General features: G+C 33.9%; 1 long non-coding RNA gene across 1 annotated transcript; it reads left to right on the top strand.

The window, feature by feature from the left end:
• The first annotated feature begins 11214 nt into the window (after window positions 1-11214).
• LOC139502342 (uncharacterized) lies at window positions 11215-16206 on the top strand. The gene is made up of 2 exons (XR_011658798.1): window positions 11215-11319; window positions 16020-16206. It is a non-coding gene; the product is annotated as an uncharacterized lncRNA (long non-coding RNA).
• The last annotated feature ends 4142 nt before the right edge of the window (window positions 16207-20348 follow it).

The following is a 20348-nucleotide window of genomic DNA, read 5'->3' as shown; positions in this document are numbered from 1 at the left end:
TTATTAATTTTGGTTGAGAATTAGAATTCCATATATATGTTTATGCTTTAATCTTCACCCTCGTGTACGTTTATTGGAACTTTTAATAGTAAAGAGGGGTTCGTGTAAATTGGAATGTGTGTGGTTTAAAAAAAATATATCTTTAAAGTTCCATTTTCGCGAATTTCTCTACCAAGCTTCTTGACATTAGCCATGGTGTGTAGCTATCATTCGAAGAAGTTTCTTTATAACGAACCATATGGCAACACTATAAGGAAAAATAAAAATCTTATTGGTTGGACTATTTCACAGCTTGAATAACTTGTTTTAATGTTAGCGGCAATAGGTGAAATTAGGCTTGAATCATATGCAAGAAGCTAACGCCTAGGCAGTAATTCGCATAAAATATGACGATAATTGGAATAATCATGATCGGATTTCAGGAAATAAGCTCAATGCCTGAATATTTTATGCAATAACTTGAGACCTAGGCGTTAGCTTATTGCCTGGGTTAAAGCCAAAAAGCCTGATTAACTTATTGCCGCTAACTATGAATGTACTTTTCAATTCATTTTGATATATTTAAGTTTTTGATGTTTTTTTTTATCTACATGTATATGAAATTATGTGCAGAAATGATCATACGATGGCACATTTATTATTATTAGCATTAAATATTCACACATTTTAAACAAAAATAACCCTCTTGGTTTATCTTAATTGGTTATTTTAGACTTTTTTAAATTTAGATAAATGTTTTACATGGTTATAAATCTAATATGAGAATTTGAGTCAAATCGGTGAACATGAATTTGACATGCTAGTGCCTCTTAAAAACAAAACTTTATGATAAACGTTCTACGCGTTTGTCTCTCATTCGCACTTTGAAACTGATATCCCGCCGTACAAATTGATAAAATTGAAAATGGAAATGGGGAATGTGCCAAAGAGACAACAACCCGACCATAGAAAAAAACAACAGCAGAAGGTCACCAACAGGTCTTCAATGTAGCGAGAAATTCCCGCATCCGGAGGCGTCCTTCAGCTGGCCCCTAAACAAATATATACTAGTTCAGTGATAATGAACTTATTTCAACCTAAATGTTAGAGATATCCTTGCACATATTGCAGTACCTGATGTTAATTTGTTACTCTTATTTTATTTGTTTTAACAACATAATTTAGGAATCTTCACAAAGGAAAATATTAACTTCTAAAGGTTTGCTACTCTCTCCCTCGCTCGCTCGCGGCAATTACTAGCGACATTTGTTGCGAAACAGTTTTGTTTAAAAATGTAAAGTATAACTATTAGAAATAAGTTGATCAAACTATTAAAAAAACTCACATAATTCTCTATTTTCATAGTTTTCCTGCCAATTACAAAATAAGAGAGGTGAGCGTTTTCTTTATAAGTTATTATAGACAAATAAAATAAAATCAATTTATCAAATACTATATCAAAAATGTTAACATTGAAATCGTTCCAGTAGCCCTACTTATCCTCGTAATTAGTCAAAGACAGCCATTGATGAATGACCATGATGACAAAGCATACATTGTACTTTCTCGTTTCAATATTTATAGAAGACAATACGATAGTTCAATATTTGGATTTAAACTAATTAGAATTATTGTGATTATTTTTTACCTAAGTTCAATTATAATGTTCATTCGTTTTTAATAGAGAGGCAATTGATCAAACTACTACGATTATAGATTACTCTTTTGTTTTCTATAAATCTCAATGCACATTTTTTTCCGAAATGCAAAATATTTTTAGAATTTTCTCCAGAAATTAATTTAGCGGATTTTTAAATTCAATCAATATCAGACCCATCGAATAAACTATTTGTTACTTGTTAAACATTATTAAAATACAATACTAATGTATTGCGCAACATCAAACGTATCCTTCATATGAAATTTCACTGAAGAACATTTTTAAAACATAAAGCGTTTGAGTGCATTACAATAAATAAACAACGATACGTATATGATAATAACATAAACAGTACCAATTGGTGGGAATTCTGACAGTTAATGTCTCTTCGGTGCACGTGGTGTTCGAGACCCAAAAAAGTAAAATCACAAAAATACTGAACTCCGAGGAAAATTCAATCGGAAAGTCCCTAATCAAATGGCAAAATCAAATGACAGAACACATCAAACGAATGGACAACAACTGTCATATTATTGCCTTAGTACAGGCATTTTCAAATGTAGAAAATGGTGGAATGAACCTGGTTTTATAGCGCTAAACCTCTCACTTGTATGACAGTCGCATCGAATTCCGTTATATTATTTATTGATATTTTATAATCCAAAACATAAATACAAACGTTGCAGTGCTGATCATATCAAACAGAACTAAAAGAATAGTCAACTTCGGACGATAACAATTGTATATTCTTTATCATAACATGAACAAGTTATGTGTTGAATAAATTTTAGGACAAAGAGAGGTTAGTTCAATGCATACAAACTGAAATTACAGAGTTACAAGGGAAAACGACTGAAATCGACATTAAATTTTAAGTTTAACGGTCACAATCACTAATTAGTTAACCAATTTCATATGTCTGTGCCTCAGCTCCCTACCCACAAGTTCCTGCAGCCTTGATCGTATGATACCGGGATAGTGAGCTCGCATAACGGGTGATACACGAATAACAGGAATTGCTTACACTGTAGACTTTTAATTCTTTAATTGTCCTCTTCATTTTTAATATAAATAACTACGGAAAAAATCTTTATTTAAAAAAATTGATTATTGGTATTTACAGTTCGTTTTGGAGTAATAGATGCTCCCTGCTCATGTTTTTGACTTATTGACAGGTACAATATGTATTCGGAATTCTCTAGTTTTATCCATGTCATGCCAATAAACTACTTGTCCGCTAAACCCTACTTATCTTTTCATACTTTTATAACGTATTATAGTTTAAAAAGCTATTTACAAAAAAATGAATAATATTCTTGTTATTTTTTTTCCACAGTTTTTGAATGAAAAAAAATGCAAATATTATGTTTATATATAAATATTAACGTGTTTTAATTACTTAAAATGACTAACAGCGTATCGTCGTTCAAGCTTATAAAATTCTTTCCGATTATTGATAATGCATCTTAGTATTCTATAAATGACTTGAAACTGTTCCCCGAAGGCGATATTGTAGTTGCACATGCAAAGATTTCACGACTTTTATTATTTAAAACCAAAGAACGGAAATGAAAGAGTGTACAACTTCTGGGTGTAGCTAGATTTTTAACAGTGATTCCTAATAATATCGTTGCAGTTACATTGCCGTCAGAAAATAAAGTTATTACAGTTAATGCAAAACATGACCGTGTTATAAAAAAGACCAGTATTAATGATGTTTTATGTGGACTTACTTACACCAATAGTAAACTTTATATAAGTAGCAAAGAAAAGGGGATTCTTGTGTTGAATCTTAGGCTAGAAATTCTAGATGTGATCACAAAAATATGAGGATAAATGATTTTAGAATCTGGATTTATAAAGCAATTGTATTGTGTTTGTATTCATGGCGATACGTTGTTTCGTTTGGACACTATCAGCAAAACGTATATGGAACTTAACCTTGTTAATAATGAAAATTCACAGAGAAAAATGTCGATTTCAGACAAAAATGATGAGTTTTCAGTACAGAATTACAGCGTATCTGTGGATGTGAAAGGGTTCATTTATTTGTCTGGCAATTCAATAATACAACAAATTAGTTCAGACTTCACAAAACAGTGTGCTATTATGAAATTTGATCCAGATAAGCAAATACAGCTATCGTATGATACAAAAACATAAACACTTATTATCTGCGATAACTCAATGATTTATATCTATCCTGTCTATCGAGACCAAACGTGAAATAAGATTAAACACAACTATTCAATATCACTCTGTAAGAAGATACTGCCAGCTGGTTACAAAAAGAAGAATGTTAATTTTCCAATTTAAGTATACATTGTTGAACCATTTGTGTCATCTTCTATATGATACTATGGTATTATATGAGGCAGGTATTTGCTGTGAAACAGAATGAAATGCATATAACTACTATTGTCATTATTCTTTTTGAAATCAGATATACAACTTTATTAAATCGAACGCTTTTTTTTTTGCGAAAAATCACAAGAAATTCGTAAAACTGGATGAGATTACTGTGCATATGAGAAACAATAAACATAAAAAAACCAATTATTATTTAATTTTGAAAACATGTACTCACTGGTATGTTGCTTATATCGTGAATGTTTACCTATTGATTTTTCTACTTTAATGATGACTTAAGCTTCCTCCTCTTTTATAGTGATAAAATAAAGGATCGTGAGTAAAGAAGTTCTGTGCATGTGTCACATTTATCGGAATAGTTTTTAAAATCTGTAAATATATCAAATCCAACCATCAGAAAGTGCATTCACTGTGATAATTCGAATAATCATTTATGTGGCTTATATATCATGAACTATTATAAGTCTCAGATTCAAATAAAAAATATAGATATACGAAGATGTGGTATGAGTGTCAATGAGATAACTCTGATCTAATTTTATCCATAAAACTGTAACCAAATGCAAACATATGTGAATTATAAATTACCCTTTGGTTATTCAACCTGTAAAATATTTATTTTTAATGAAAATATCGGATAATATTAACACAAACACCGAATTACATGCATTCGACTTAACTAATAGCAAAGGAATTATTATATAGATAAAGGAAGATGTGATGTGAGTATATAAAAAAGAAGATGTGGTATGATTGTCAATGAGACAACTATCCACAAAAGACCAAAATGACACAGACATTAACAACTATAGGTCACCGTACGGCCTTCAACAATGAGCAAAGCCCATACCGCATAGTCAGCTGACACAGACATTAACAACTATAGGTCACCGTACGGCCTTCAACAATGAGCAAAGCCCAAACCGCATAGTCAGCTGACAGTGCCTTTTTATTGCTACTCCACCCCTCAAAGGTATAAAGAGGTCTTCACATAGTGCAATAGCTCAGACTTCACTACAAGTTCAGTATATTCCCTAGCACTGCTTGGATGAATTATTTATTTCAGGGACTAAATTTTTGATTTTCCCTCGACCCCATTTGCGAGTATGATCTTAAGAAATGATGATAGATATAGGAAGATGTGGTGTGAGTGTCAATGAGACAACTATGCATCCAAATAACAATGTATAAAAGTAAACCATTATAGGTCAATGTACGGCCTTCAACACGGAGCCTTGGCTCACACCGAACAACAAGTTATAAAGGGCCCCAAAATTACTAGTGTAAAACCATTTAAACGGGAAAACCAACGTTCTAATCTATATAAAAACGAGAAAAGAGAATCACGTATAAATTACATAAACAAACGACAACTACTGTACATCAGATTCCTGACCTAGGACAGGTGCAAACATTTGCAGTCCATCGGAAGGGGGCGATAAATAACTGACCCGTGTTAAGACAGAGCAATATCTTGCAGGTAAAAGACAAAGTCATCCTTGTAGATTTCGAAAAAAGAGTAGACCAATGCCGCTACAAGGCAGCACTCGCACCCGCAAAGTGGATAGGGATTATTTCAAGTTGTAATAAGATGTTTCCCAATCCACTGTAAATAAATATGTTTAAACTAATTATTTATTTGCCAGATGCTGATCTATTTACATTCGTGTACCTACGCAAACACATTCTGAGCAATAACAGAAAATCATTAGCTATGCGACCGACAGTCATACGACAGTCAATGGAAATGAATTGGTAGGGTTTGGAGAAAAAACTTAACTGAAAGACAATATCAGAAAGTTAAGATTGTCATTGGTGCAGTCCGTATGTTGATATTAAGATAGTTAAGGTATTTTATGTCGGTCGGTTGCAGTCTTATTGGTGTATATCTAACATTTCATTTTTGTCATGTTAACAAGACCTCTTGCCGGGGCAGCGCCTACATGTATTTGGATTAACGAGATATGAAAGCATGAATACACAGTTATGTTAATCCTCTATCGAGAACTAGATATATATAGAACAAGAATGTGTCCATAGTACACGGATGCCCCACTCGCACTATCATTTTCTATGTTCAGTGGACCGTGAAATTGGGGTCAAAACTTGAATTCGGAATTAAAATTAGAAAGATCATATCATAGGGATTATGTGTACTAAGTTTCAAGTTGATGTTACTTTAACTTCATCAAAAACTACCTTGACCAATCTTTAACCTGAACTTCGCACTTTCATTTTCTATGTTCAGTGGACCATGAAATTGGGGTCAAAACTATAATTTGGCATTAAAATTAGAAAGATCATATCGTGGGGAACATGTGTACTAAGTTTCAAGTTGATTGGACTTCAACTTCATCAAAAACTACCTTGACCTAAAACTTTAACCTAAAGCGAACGGACGGACGGACGGACGGACGAACGGAGGCACAGACCAGAAAACATAATGAACCTCTACTATCATAGGTGGGGCATAAAAAGAAGACATCGTTAACGGCGCCAACGACATAAAATTGAGAATGGAAATGGGGAATGTGTCAAAGAGACAACAATCCGACTAAATAAAAAACAACAGCAGAGGGTCACCAACAGGTCTTCAATGTAGCGAGAAATTCCCGCACCCGGAGGCGTCCTTCAGCTGGCCCCTTAACAAATATATACTGGTCCAGTGATAATGAACGCAATACTAATTTCCAAATTGTACACAAGAAACTAAAATTGAAATAATACAAGACTAACAAAGGCCAGAGGCTCCTGACTTGGGACAGGCGCAAAAATGCGGCGGGGTTAAACATGTTTGTGAGATCTCAACCCTCCCCCTATACCTCTAACCAATGTAGTTAAGTAAACGCATAACAATACGCACATTAAAATTCAGTTCAAGAGAAATCCGAGTCTGATGTCAGAAGAAGTAACCAAAGAAAATAAACAAAATGACAATAATACATAAATAACAACAGACTACTAGCAGTTAACTGACATGCCAGCTCCAGACTTCAATTAAACTGACTGAAAGATTATGATTTCATCATATGAACATCAGGCACAATCCTTCCCGTTAGGGGTTTAGTATCATACCATCATAACATATATGAGAAGAACATAACCCGTGTCATACCAACAACTGTTTTTAGAATAAATGTGTTTAGTTCCGATGCAAAGACCTTATCAGTGACTCAATATTAACGCCAAAATATGCAATCTTTAATGACTTGACAACAGTATCGTAATTATATCCCTTCTTAACAAGTCTATTCAAAGGTTTTGTAAGTTTCTGAGGTGAATACTGACACCTTTGTGCTTTATAAAGAATATTACCATAAAAAATTGGATGTGAAATTCCTGAACGTATTAGAAGTCTGCATGTTGAGCTATATTTACGAATGATGTCTTTATACCGATGATAAAATTTAGTAAATGTTTTGACTAGTTTGTAATATCGAAAACCCTGGTGTAATAATTTTTCAGTAATACATAAATTTCTCTCGTTAAAATCTAAAACATTGTTACATACACGAGCGAATCGTACAAGTTGAGATATATAAACACCGTAAGATGGTGACAAGGGAACGTCACCATCTAAAAACGGATAATTAACGATAGGAAATGAAAAATCATCCCTTTTATCATAAATTTTAGTATTCAGCTTTCCATTAGTGATATAGATATCAAGATCGAGAAAAGGGCAGTGGTCATTGTTAGTATTAGCTTTATTTAAAGTAAGTTCAACAGGATAAATTTCATTAGTATACATACTGAAGTCGTCATTATTGAGAGCCAAAATATCATCCAAATATCTAAAAGTATTATTAAATTTGTTTATCAGATGTTGTTTCGATGGGTCTTTGCTTATTTTTGTCATAAATTGTAACTCATAACAATACAAAAATTCAAATATATGTCTATTTAGAGTAATCATCTTATAGTCCTTATACTGAACAGCTTATGCTCATTTCATTTTGACAGATCCAGGTGTATTCAGGTTGCAGACAGAACAAGACTAGTACCGGGTTTGGCCTGGACATTACCCGCGACTTTTGTCGAGGTCCGTGTTGCTCAACATTTTAGGTTTCTTTTTTTTGTATATATTGTTTGTATGGTTTGACTTTTCGTCGTTTATCGTATTTTTTGTCGTGGGATTGACAGTTTGTTATGTAACGATTTAAACATCCCTTGGTATCTTTTGCTTCCTTTCCAAATAGAAGTTAAGATATTTTGACTAAAGTTGTCTATCCAAGGTGTTTCGGACGGACGGAGTAGAACGGTTCAAAGAAAACTCTTCGCTTTCGGCAAAAACTCTGAAAAAAACCTGATTAACAGTACAATGGTCAAACACAGTAAAATATTGCGTGATTGTTAAATCGTTTTTTATGTGTAAATTTACCGCCATATTCAACAAATAATATATTTAGAGAAGAAGTCTAGGGAATAAGTGTATACGCTGTGGTGGACAAATTAAACTTTAAATGTGGGAACTATTATAGAAAGACATTGATTTTCGATTTAAATGATATGAGTAATATAAACCAGTTGTCCTACAAGACGTATTGGATTACTTGCATTTTGTTGATTGAATGTGATTCAAAAGGTAATTAAGTGACCATTCCTTGTTTGATAAAACATTTACATAGCAAGCCGCTTTGAAAATTGTTTTATTGAATTTAGGGGACAAAATCTACCTGTCGCTCCACAAAACCCATAAAAAAATCTTCAGTCTTGTTTGTTAAAAGAATAGACGAAACTATGCAGGCAACATAATTAGAAAATGACAGGATATAGTTTCTTAAATATTTTGAACGCATAAGTTAAGGTTTTAGTTGCCAAATCGGGTCAGAGGATAAGGGCAAAAAGAAAATTCATAAGTCAAGTAGAAAATTAAAACAAAATAACACAAAATAAACATTGGAGGGCGAGGGAATACTCCGTTAAATCTCAGGTCTTCTCTGAAACCACAATGCAACATGTTTCGAGTTGAAACTGGAATAAAAAAATATGAATGTACATGTAGGTCCATTACATTCCTTTGGATAAAAAATATGTATGCTAGCAGGGATCAAATTTATATATGTAGTCAAATCTTTTTCATCATAGATTTTGTTTGAAAAAGACCGTCAGAATTAGAGATATATAAGGCAAAAGAATGTATTAAACGGAGTATTATACTTTAAATATACCATTGTAAGGGTCTAATAAGGGCTGGTATGGCCCTAAAAGTGTCTCATTGGTTATAATTATGTACACAGTTGCAGAAACACCACTAGAATTCAGTAAATCGAAAAAAAATATACCCGAAATTAATCCATTAAAAGTGGGTGCATGTACATGTTCTGTGTATACAGTGAATTTGTATAATCAGTGATTATGTAGAATCCCTGAAGTTTTCAGGGATTATGTAGAATCACTGGCCAGTTTAGGGATTATATATAATCACTAAAATTTTCAGGGATTATGTAGAATCACTAGAAATAACGACAGGGATTATACATAATAACTGAAATGAAGAAATAGATTTATTTATAAAGAACATGAATAAAAGTCAAATTATTTATGCTATGAAATCATATCGAAACAGCAATACACTATATAAACTTAAATTGTAGACTGCTAAGAACAAAATATCAAAATGATAATTTGTTCTTTTTCAAAATGTTAAGCACAGTATATTAAAATGTTAAACATAATATATTAAAATAATACGCTTCACATCTGTTTTTACCACATTGACAATATTCAAATTTTAGAAAACATTTTTCTTCACTATCAGATCAGATTTTATGACCCGCCTGAGAATAAAGTGTTCAGTAAAAACATCTGTAAAAAAAGAGAAATTAGCAACCTCGAACTGGTTCGATTAAGATATGTTTTTTTTACCAGGCAATATCCTTCATCAGACTTTTGTTGAACAATTACCATTATGTTTTTTTTTTTTTATTTCCCTTTCCTTTTTTGCTATGAGAATATAACATCAAATGCTCTAAAACTTTGTTCTAATTGTCAATCCTTAGCTTTTCTATACATTACATGTGTAAGATTTCTCTGTTTGGATTTCTTGTTCATTTGAACCAGAAACATGTCTCTGTTTGAACAAAAACGAAAAAACATCTTCCATAGTCTTCTTCACTATTTGTTTTACATGTACCACAAATAAAATGCTATGTGGATTTAAGAATAGAACATGGATATCCATTTGAAGCTTGCTTTTAATAAACAAACACTACATGTAAAGTTATCGCTATAAAGGGAATCTTGATATTGTTAATTTTGAAGACTTAAACTTTATCTCGAAACCCTGTGCTGGTTATATCTTTAAAACCATCCTATGTGTTCAAAAGCAAAATTATTTCATCTGGCAAGGAATATAAAAGTAAAAAATGAGAATTTGTTGATATATTTTCATTTTTTTTTTATCAAACAAAGGATCCTTAAATTATTCATAATCCCTGAAATTATATTAGGGAATTTGTAGAATAATTATTAAAATGTTCAGTGATTATGTAAAATCACTGGTCATTTTCAGGGATTATATATAATTACTAATGATTTTAGTGCTTTTACATATTCCCTGAAAAATCAGGGATTCTACATAATCCCTGATTATACAAATTCACTGTAACATATACATACATGGTAAAAAGTTTTAAAGCTTTTAGGGAGGAGTTAATTACTAGTACATAGAATTTGTACTTTCTATCCCGCAATAGTCTGCACGTTCACCTGCCCAACTTTTGAATTCTATGCAACCCGCCTAAAAGTTATACATTGTAACATCTTTAATTTTAAAAGGTCTTTCGCTTTTAGTTTTGGAAGCTCAAAAATAAAAAAAAATCAATATATATACATTTGTAGGCTAGCTTTGATTTTATGAGGATTGAAACATGATTTTTCTTTTGTCCGTGGCTTTATTAGTATATGCAGTTTAAACAATTAAACGATCCACGGGCGTTTGATAGTTTTTAGTTTAAACAATATTTATTCAGATACATCAACATTAAACGATATTATACAAATGAAATAATATTAAGGATTCAGAAACAAGCAATTTGCTTTTACAAATCTGTAGTTTTTACTTTTATGCATTGTACCATTTCGTAACACGCCTATGTATATAAAACAAGTATGATTTACAATACTGTGATATTAAAGTTATTTCCGCAATATATTGTCATTTTATTTTGATGTTTACTTGTCAGACATTACATTTACATTAAGAAAGTTAATTGTTTTTCTTCTTGTCATGAGAATGGAGCACGGAATATTTTTCATGGTGTCTTTTCTTTTGTTTGATATTGTTGCAGATGCCTACCAGTACAGAGGTAATGTGGGCTTTTTTCTTTTTCTTAATGATTTTAAACATTCTTTTACTTCGTTTTGCATGCTAGTTTTCCATTTTATTATTTTTCAAAAGACTCAAAACATAACATCAGCTTTTCACAGGACATTACTTTAGATTTTAATGATTTCCAATTTGTAAGTAAAACGATCCGTTATGGTTTATGACAATTTCTATATGTATTAAATTGGGAATAGAAATGGGGAATATGTCAATGGGACAACAACCCGACAAAAATATCGAGAGCAGACAACAGCAGAAGGCCAACACATATGGAAAGAAAACGAATATGTAATTTGACGCTGTTTTGGTTGGTTTTGTTCAATATTCTAAAATAAATAAAGGTTAAACGAATTTCAAGTAAGAAAAATACAGATATAGGAAAAAATAGCTAATTATAAAACATAACACATAAACAATAAATTTGAAACATAAGGTAAATAAGGAGTCTTTGAGGGTCAAAAACATGACATGAAAATAACAACGTCTAAGCTCGCCGCGACGCTTTTTATCGTTATATTTTTGTGTCTATGCCTTATTATTTTTATTCCTCCTTCGGTAGTTCTCTCCCTTTATTCTCATGAATTAACTGAAGCACTTATAGGATTTAATACTTATGACTTTAAAATTAAAAAAAAAATAGTCGTATCAAGAAACAGCATTGCTACCCTTACCGATCTATGTCATCTCTTTACAAACCATCTCGTTGGAAAGGCGACTACAATTCTAAATCTGAAACTTCATACTGTACTTCTTTGTACTTGTCTTGCACAAGCTATCTGTTATTTAAAATTTTGTAGGGTCGAATACTTCTATTTGTCTTAAAATCTGATTTCAGTAACATGTAAACAGGCTCGTCCTATCAAAACCAAAATGTATTGCATTCTATATACAAATGTATATATACAAATGTATATATACAAATGTATATACATTTTTGTATAGACTATATGACTTTGTGTGTGAGCGTTGACTTTGTATTGAACATTGTTTATATTTAACTAGAGTGAGACTTTGTTTTTTTTATGTTATTTAAAATTGAGAATTGAAATAGGGAATGTGTCAAAGAGACAAGAACCCGACCATAGAGCAGACAACAGCCAAAGGCCACCAATGGGTCTTCAATGCAGCGAGAAAATCCTGCACCCGGAGGCGTCATCAGCTGGCCCCTAAACAAACATGTATACTTGTTCGTGATCATGGACGTCATACTAAACTCCGAATTATACAAACTAAAATTAAAAATGATACAAGACTAACAAAGGCCAGAGGCGCAAAATTGCGACGGGGTTAAACATGTTTTTTGAGATCTCAACCCTCCCCTAATACCTCTAGTCAATGTATTTAATTTTATATTCGGTCAAGAGCTCATGAAAGCTTGTGTTTAAACTTTAAAGCCTCGGTCACACCTTACCGGATAGCTCGAACGGACGCCTAACGGATAACTTTTTTTTCAATCCGTTCATGTCCGTTAGACGTCCGTTCTTATCCGTTAGACGTCCGTCCATATCCGTTGCATGTCCGTTAAGCGTACGTTTTATCCGTCGACGTCCGTTCTGTCCGGTGGAACATTTTGAGCATGTTCAAAAAGCCTCGGTCACACCTTACCGGATAGCTCGAACGGACGCCTAACGGATAAAAAAAAAGTTATCCGTTGACAAAACTTTTATCCGTTGGGAGTCCGTTGGTTTACTAACGGACATGTAACAAATGCCTAACGGACACACAACGGACATTGAACGTACGTGAAACGGATACGTACCGGACAGAACGGACGTCGAACGTACATCGAACGGACGAGTACCGGATAAAACGGACACCTAACGGAGGCGTATCGGATAAAACGGATGAACAAAATAATCTGAAAATTAAAGGCAATAAACCATCTAAAAATTTAAGGCAATAAACCATCTGAAAATTAAAAGCAATAAACCATCTGAAAATTAAAGGCAATAAACCACATACACGTGACATTAAAATGATTGTATATATGTTATAATATTTGCTTCTGGGAAAGTGTGGTCAGTAGGACAGGTATCAAGGTCACACGTACCAAACAAATAGAACAATTTATCCGATTCTTTTTTACGTTTTTACACACGAGGGTCACTTTAGTTAACAGGTTTAGTTGATTTTATTTTGTATTGCGTCTTGTTTAGCATGATATGTTTGCAAATATAGAGCTACTCTGATTTAAAAAAATCAAGGTAGAAGCAGTGTGGTAATTCAGTCTTATAGAGTTTAAGTTGATTTTCTGAATTTGTTTATATTATGTACCTCTGGTATGAAAACGGATAATGTGTTATACGGAACTCTTCATCCGTACTGCATGCTACGATATTTTGCTCCAGAAGCAAGGTGTCTAAGTGTAATTGCTAACTTGAGTCCTGGTTCCAGTGGATTTCTGTAAAAGGTATTCTGCTTGGCTATGCGAGGTCCAACTTGCAATATCTCGTCGAACATCTCTGTGGGCATTCGAAGGAAGTGTACAAAGGACTGCCGATCCTCCCGCCTAAGTTCGGTCATGAGTTGGTCATATAGATCAAAACTGCATCGTCTTTCAGGACTAAGCCATCATCTGGTCGTGTCCACCATCTCCTTTGTCTTCTTCTTCTCCTCCTTTCGACAGCTATAAGGTTTATATTTGCTACATTTAAGTTGAGTCTGGCCTGAATAAGAGCTGTTTGGTAGCGAAGACGTGCTCTTACTCCAAGATCCATCACGAATAATAAATTTTCATGACACTCAAGAAAATCTGACATACCAATTATTGGCATTTCTAACGCAAAATTTCAATTGGCATTTGTCCGTTTTACATCCGGTAGGCATCCGTTTTATCCGTTATCCTTCCGTTAATGTCGTTTCACATCCGTTTTATCCGTTAGACGTCCGTTAGGCGTCCGGTAGACGTCCGTTGGTGAATTGGTCTACCGGATCTCCAACGGATGGATAACGGACACGTAACGGATACAAAACGGACGAGTATCGTACAAAACGGACACCTAACGTACGCCTAACGTACGCCTAACGGACGTTCAACGGACATTTTATCCGTTGGACGTCCGTTCAAAGTTTTGAACATGCTCAAAATTTTTCACCGGACAGAACGGACGTCAACGGATAAAACGGACGCTTAACGGACATGCAACGGATATGGACGGACGCCTAACGGATAAGAACGGACGTCTAACGGACATGAACGGATTGAAAAAAAGTTATCCGTTAGGCATCCGTTCGAGCTATCCGGTAAGGTGTGACCGAGGCTAAACTTTGAACGGACGTCCAACGGATAAAATGTCCGTTGAACGTCCGTTAGGCGTCCGTTTTGTACGGTAATCGTTCGTTTCGTTTCCGTTTTGTATCCGTTACGTGTCCGTTATACATCCGTTGGAGATCTCGAAGATAAATTCACCAACGGACTTCTATCGGACGTTTAACGGATAAAATGCATGTTGAACGAATGAGAAACGGACTTCTACCGGACACATAACGGATAAAACGGATGATGAACGGATCTGAAACGGATAAATGCCAATTGAAAATTTCGCGTCAAAAATGCCAATTATTGGTACATTGTATGTCAGATTTCTTAAGGTTCATGAATTCCTATTATTCATAATCGATCTTAGAGTAAAGGCACGTCTTCACAATCAAGCAGCTCTTATTCAGGCCAGACACTGCCCTTTGGCAGCATTTTGAAGAACAAACCAAAACCAGTTACACAGAAACATTTTGAATATTTATGCGATTTATATGTATTTTAATTGTCGCCTTTAATTTTTCCGTTAACTTGTTCATCCGTTTTATCCGGTACGCTTCCGTTAGGTGTCAGTTTTATGCGGTACTCGTCCGTTGGATGTACGTTCGACATCCGTTCTGACCGGTACGTTTCCGTTTCTAGTACGTTGCATATCCGGTGTGTGTCCGTTATGCATTCGTTACACGTCCGTTTTATCCGGTCAGTACATCAACGGTCTCCAAACGGATAACAATTTTGTCAACGGACAACTTTTATTTTCATCCGTTAGGCGTCCGTTTGTGCTATCCGGTAAGGTGTGACCGAGGCATAAATCTTGTTCATCCGTTTTATCCGGTACGCTTCCGTTAGGTGTCAGTTTTATGCGGTACTCGTCCGTTGGATGTACGTTCGACATCCGTTCTGTCCGGTACGTTTTCGTTTCTCGTACGTTGCATATCCGGTGTGTGTCCGTTATGCATCCGTTACACGTCCGTTTTATTCGGTCAGTACATCAACGGACTCCCAACGGATAACAATTTTGTCAACGGACAACTTTTATTTTCATCCGTTAGACGTCCGTTCGTGCTATCCGGTAGGGTGTGACCGAGGCTTTATATTTGACTTCTGTCGAATTCTAATATTTTTTTCTTATTTAATCTAATAATACCTCGCGATTCAATCTGTTACATGTACCAGTCGTAAAACAAAATTATAATTAAAGTTTTCAATTAGTGTTTTTTTTTCTCTCTAAAAATGTCTGACAGGCATGATTTTAAATTGAAATGAACAGTTATTATATATTAAGATCACCAACTTGTGAATAAATCCAAAAATGACAATAACTTGTCGGCAATTTCATCTTGAGCTTTCGGTTATTTTAAAAGTATGATAAGATGTAAATTTATATTCATATATAACGTATTGCCTTCCTTTTTTTAATACAGGGGTCAAAAGGATCAACATGCAATCACGTCCTATGCCTCCAGTAGGACGGTTCAACATGTGCGCATATTGTAAGACGAATTGTTACTGTAGATGCGTGCGCAGGACCTGTGTTGACACCTCCTGTTGCAACCTAGAAGGAAGACCTCCAATTTTTTAATCGTTTAAATAAAACACCGTTGTCAAATACGTTATTTTTGTTCATCATCTTTCTATAGATCTGCTTTGGCTACCTTTTCACCTTACATAAATCATCCTGATTATATATTAGAATGCACGATTGTTTGCATAATTATAACCAGTTAGAATTTTAAAAAATATATCGCATGGCACGTACCGGCTTCCGTAGAGACGTACTAAATAATTGTTTTAAGGTAAGACTGTAATTTGGTTTGTTTTTTAATAGTACTTTTAGTCTTGTTTTCATACCTGATTTATGCATTTGGCTTTCATTACAAACAAGGAAATAATGAAAACACATGTTTATGATACAGTTCATGATTCATGTCAATAACATGTTTAGTTTATTAAACAATTAAAACGTCAAACGTCATTGCAAAATATATACATGATTGACTAGGGAATCGTTTTCCTCCATATAATATCCTCTTTTATACTGAAACTATAAGTAATTGTATGTATTTATTTATTAATACAGTATTAAAGTCACATAGTCCCGAAAGGTACATAGATATGCACAACGCTTTACTGTGTTAATTTGGGTTAATATGTTTATTTACATAATATATATTGAACTGGCTATTTACTTATCGAAAAACTTTTCGGCGTACCGGTACCTACATGTACCTGTGTTTGGAGTGCATTTCTCAATCGATGCGTTTGAAGAACCCTCGGAACTAATATAATGCTAAATACTGTGATTTCCATACATTACGCGAATGTCTGGAAAGCAATCATAAAATACGCTCTCGAAAGTTGGTTGACAGCATATTAACCAAAACACCTTACCTAAAATGCCATATAGTACATACTAGTACGGTAGCTACTCACTTTTTCAATATTGAAGATTGTATGACGACCTATAGAGGATTTTGTCGGTCGGTTGTCGTCTTTTGACGTTTCCTTAGTAACTTTTAAATTGAGCAATGAAAACAATATCTATCAATACCACAACCGTTTTAGGTCATTCTTCTCTCAATTAAAAAAAAACGCATTTTCAAGTAAGTATAAAGTATTTGTTAAGTCACCTAGAAAGCGGATATTAAAATATATTTTACAATTGTAAACCATTATAATCATATCAATGCAACAGCCGTGGTGTTAGATGTTAAAATTTTCACACATACATTGTATTTCACCTTGCAGAACAGCAATTCAAAATGTAATAATACAAATACCGAAATCTAAGGTTAATTCAAAAAGTGGTAGTCAATAACTTGTGTGACTAAGCAACAAGAACCCCACTAAAAACGTGGGGTGATATCAGGTGCTCCGGAAGGGTAAACAGATCCTGCTCCACACCCGTAGTGTTGCTTATGTTACATGTATTACAAATTCGGTAAATAGTCTAACTTGGTAGGTTATATTCGTGAAGAGGGAATGGTATTAAAGTTACGACATAAAGAACATATCCGATATCATCTGTGAAATGGTTATTCCATAACGGTCAACCAACTCGTGATGGAGTCCGTAAAATTTACGACGGGATGACTTCAACTTCACCATTGGAACTCTTGGTTTAATAGCTTCCCCGTGAGCAGCAATCCTCTATCAAGGAAATCATGATATGAAATACAAGCCCGGGAATATCGTATCAATTGGGAGATGTATACTCCGTATGCAGGCGCTGCTGGAATGTTGCTACATAAAAATGTAAAGTTCACAATTGGGAAGCTGAAGTCATCTCGTTACGTTTACTTTTCAACCGGCCCTCATTGCCAATGTCTAGATGTAAGTCAAGATATGAGGCAGACTCAACTGTATCTCTAGTTCGACGGGGTAGATTCGTTCAACATAGTCACCAAATTTTGTATTAGTGAGAGAACATCATCTATTATAGCGGAACGTAAAGTTAAATGATATTGCTAACTTCTTCCTAAGCAGTTTCTGTATGCAGTCAACCTCGTTCATAATAACAAAGAAACAAGTCAGCAAGAAGAGGAGCACAATTGGTTCCCATTGGAATTCCGACAGTCTGCTGAAAAACATGTCCTGCAAACGTAACAAATATGTTGTCAATCAAGAAATCAAACATCTTGATAATGTCAGTTTCAGAAAAAAAAATGTTTGAATCAGAGTGATTCTTTACAAGGTAGAATTTATCCCTTGCCAAGACAAGATACTTGTATCTGCGTTCGCCATTCTTTTTAATGAAACAAAGTAATACCAACTCTTTTAATTTGTCTTTTAGTTTGGAATTGAGAATACTTGTGTAAATTGTAGAAAAGTCAAATGTTTTAATACTATTGCAAGATGAGAGAGTCTTAGATTGTATGTTCTCTAAAAGATCTTTGGAATATTTTATGATTCACACCACCTCCAGAATAGGCAGTTTTAAAATAACTTTGGAGCCCGGCTTTGATTGCTGATAAAATAGATGTTAGTAATTTAGAAAGAGGTTTTGTTGAGCACTTGGAAGACCCAGCAATATAACGTTGTTTGTAAGGACACTTATGTAGTTTAGGTATCCAATACAATGATGGAAGATCCAGTTCTTCATCTTTGGTTGAAATTCCAAAGGAACATAGTACAGACCTATGATTATCCAGGATTTCCTCTTTAGTAAGTGTCGTGAGGGTATATGTAGAGTTACCAAGTGAGTTGTCAATACCTAATTAATTTATCAAGCAGTTTATGTAATGAAATTTACACACAAACACGATGTTGTTTGGGTCTTTATCTGCAGGGACAACCACATATATTAGGACAAGTGTTTTGCAACATTTTGGTCTTTAAAAATTGACGTAGCGTTTGGTATTGATAGACCCATTTATTGTCTTAATTCGGCTTTTTTATCAACGACCTCACAGCCTTAATCCATTCGTAAAAAGTATCTACGTCTTCTTTCTCGCGTTTAGTTCATTGCCTGGCATGATCCTCGACTGAATCCATCAGTATTTTGAAGACGTCGACATTTATAGATTTACAATTCAGATTATCTACAAATCTTCTACAAATCGTTGCCTTTCCTGTTTCATTGGTTAAACATTTATGAATACAATTTTGCATTTTTTTTGCGTACATCGGAAATCAGTATTAGCAATTGTGATAAAAGTATGACGGCATCTTTACAATTATCATTTACACGATCATTACAGCTACTATATACGAGTATTTCATTGCTTTTATAGCTATCGTAGTCACCAAAACTGTAACTGTGTTTTATCTGTGTACATTGTTTGCGGCATTTCAAGGTTATGGCTGTTCTTCTGGATTGAGAGTTGTCTCATTGACACTCATATCAACATCATACAAAAATATAGCATACAATGCATGATACATAATACGCTTATAAATCCCTACATATAATTAAGTTTTGCCACATTAATCAGCAAAAATTGAGATTCTCTGGTCAGTCCCAAGTTTTTATAATAAGCATCTTCTTAAAACATATTTTTGTATAGCGAGGGGACCTTCAACATTTTTTCTCACTTTGTCTTACTTAATATTTGACCATGCATTGCATAATGAGATGCTCGTATTCTATATGCTTAAATAATAATGATCTTTCGTCCAACTTTTGAAATTCCAAATATTTTACATTACAAACAATAAACAAAATAAGAGACTGAAACCCGTCTGTGGTTGTTGTTTGTATTCTGATTGCTTGACTTAAATGATCAAAAATAAGACAAAAGAGGACAAAATTTACATTTCCAGAATATGGTTCATGTTAATTAGATGTTAGCTCTATGTGAACAAGCGTTTTGTAAACTTTTTTGTCGTTTCGTCGTCTTTTGTCATTACCTGATCATTTTATATAGATTAATTGAGTTTGAATATTCTGTTGGTGTCTTAAGGTTCTTTATTAAATATTTTTAACACTGATAATTTAATATTTAGAAGAACATTCTTCGGAAAATATCTGCATAGGAACAATAGATATAAAAAGATTGGGTATGAGTGCCAATAAGACAACTCTCCATCCAAGTCATAAGTTGTAAAAGTAAACCGATATAAGTCAAAGTACGGTCTTCGAAACGGAGCATTGGTTCACACCGAACTGCAAGCTATAAAGGGCACACAACATAATTGTATCCGGTAATTGTATCAATTCATTAATGTTTACTTTTACATCTATAAAATCAATTTAGAAAGTCGCTCATATAGTATATCAGCTGGTCTCCGTTGTTCTCAAATCCGTCTTCTTG

This window comes from Mytilus edulis, chromosome 13 (genome assembly GCF_963676685.1).
Source record: "Mytilus edulis chromosome 13, xbMytEdul2.2, whole genome shotgun sequence".
NCBI lineage: Eukaryota > Metazoa > Mollusca > Bivalvia > Mytilida > Mytilidae > Mytilus > Mytilus edulis.
Note: the sequence above shows the minus strand (reverse complement) of the source record. Positions and strands in the feature narration are given on the sequence as shown.